Source organism: Penaeus japonicus, unplaced genomic scaffold (assembly GCF_977035675.1).
Source record: "Penaeus japonicus unplaced genomic scaffold, GWHDUDI00000001_assembly GWHDUDI00000042, whole genome shotgun sequence".
NCBI classification, from domain to species: Eukaryota; Metazoa; Arthropoda; class Malacostraca; order Decapoda; family Penaeidae; genus Penaeus; species Penaeus japonicus.
This window is the reverse complement of record NW_028234444.1, coordinates 2,983,218-2,985,640: the sequence shown is the minus strand read 5'-3', so window position 1 is coordinate 2,985,640 and position 2,423 is coordinate 2,983,218.

Below are 2,423 nucleotides of genomic sequence, written 5' to 3'. Positions count from 1 at the left end.
CACTTATGTCTGGGGGCAGAGCAAAGGGGTAAGGACGCACCACCTAAAGCGAAACCACCGCCGGACACCTCCAACACAAAGGAGTTTTCGGCTCTGGTGGGGGTTCCAAAACGGAAACAGACCCGGAAGGGGTCTGGGAACACCACAAAGTCTACCCCAAGAGTGGAGAGACCAACTCTGTTTACAGAGAAGGACTTGATGCTCCTGCTGACAACAGTCGTCACAGCAGTTGCGACAGCATTGGGGAGGACCAGTGAGGAGACGGAGAAAACAGTCAAGGTCACCATGACGGCAATGACTCAGACTGTTGCTGCTCTGAAGGAGAGGGAGATGAGCCCTATGGCCTCAAAACCCACCCCAACTCAGGGCGAGACTCCTCTCCCCACAAACCCCCAGGGCGAAACTTGTCTCCCCACCCAACCTACAGCCAAGACCACACTGGCAGAGCTTGCACCGAAATCGCAAAGGGTGAGGAAGCCACGACCATCCAGAATGAAGGTCAAGGCGAACAAGGGTTCTCTACCTCCCAGGAGACCCAGCCCTACTAATGGCTCGACCTGTCCTGACGACAGTGACGAGTCGAGTGAGGAGACGTGAGACGTAAGACTCCAAAATGTCTGACGTTACCCACACTGGGGCGTCGGACACTTAGATCGATTATGTCGACGTCGTTGACGATACAGACTTAATGGAGTCAGATTAGCACAATGGCTTCTAATCTAAGCATACTGCAATGGAATATCAACAGCTTTTCCTCAAGGAATACCCTTCTCCATGCGATCGTGCGATCTCGGAACATTGATGTTGTCATGCTCCAGGAGACCCTAACAAGGGAATCTGTTTGCTTCTCGGGATATCATCCCTTTGTGCTGCCGAGTATGCAAGGCACCAGAGGTTTGATTACTCTTGTGAAGTCGACTATCCCCTGCTCCTTGATTGCCGATCCTGTGCAGTGTGGAGAAGGCGTCGAATTCCTTGCCATTGAGATCCATTTGGCCGGGAGTCCCGTCAAGCTGTACCATGTGTATAGCAGGCCAAAATGTAGGAGCTTAGATATTAGTGAAGTCTGTACTGCTGTAGTACACGTGCCAATTCTCATAGGGGGAGACTTCAATGCCCACCACCCCATCTTTACTCCCACTTAGAGTCGTGATGCAGCAGGATACCACATAGCCGAGGTGCTTGAGTCGTGCCCCGAGATTGCTCTTCTCAACACCCAGGAGCCTATGCACGGAGAGACTGGTACTCAAGTTCTTTGCTAAAACAAGCAACGCCGGCCTACCAGCAGAGTTGAGGGCATGCCAAGAGGAATTGCTTTCAGGCTGGCATGCCCTCATCAGAGAAAAGGCAGTCGAGCCTGATGACACAGTATTCTCTCTGAGGGAATTATGGTGGATGTATAAGACTAGTTCCTGGTCAGCCCCAGGTTGTGATGGGATCTCCTTCCCCATCATTTCCCACCAAGGGCTTGAAGGTGAGCTTGCACTCTTGCATCTCATCAACAAGTCCTGGGAGACTTCCTCGCTACCACAGTGCTGGAAAAGGGCTGACATAGTTCCCATTCCTAAACCAAAGGAGCCGGGACGGTACCTTCCTATCTCTCTACTCAGCTGACTGGGATAGACAGCAGAGAGAATGGTACTGAACCGGCTCCAATGGAAATTGGGACTTCCACATAAACACTTACATGGATTCACAAGGGGTAAGAGCACTGCTCACAGCATGGTCACCTTACTGAGCACTGTCAGCAACACCAGCTCTGTCATTGTCTTCCTGGACCTGGAGAAGGCTTTTGAACTAGCGAACCCGCTCGCCATTCAGATCCTGATCCGCAAGGGAATCAAAGGTAGACTGCTTACCTGGATTGGTGACTATTTTCAGAACAGAACTGCCAAAGTGAAGTTCCAAGGTCACCTCTCTAAACATTTGCCCCTGAAGAATGGCACTCCACTATAGGGGGGTTCTTAGCCCGGCTCTGTTTAACACCCTCATGTTAAGCATCCTCGACATTCCACTTCCAGCGGGGTGGAAGATCATTTCATATGCAGATGATCTTGCAATTATCTCTGCTGGGAAACGAAATGAGAATCTTACTAGAAAGGTCCAGCGTTGTCTGGACATTAGCTAATGTCTAAGGAATGCCGGAGAGTCGGGCTTAAGATATCAGCAGCCAAATCGAAGGCAATGGCGCTGAAACACAATATCTGCAACCAAATACTGCGAGTCCAAGGGTTAGAACTAGAGTGGATTCACGTCTTCTAATACTTGGGGGTATGGGTTCATGAGAACCTCACCTTCCGCTCTGAGATTAAATATCTCCTAGACCGGACCAAGGCAAGACTCTCTGTCATGAGAGCTCTGTCAGGGCAGCGCTTAGGGGCTGGGCACCGTGTACTAAGATCCTTCTATATGCACGCTGTCCG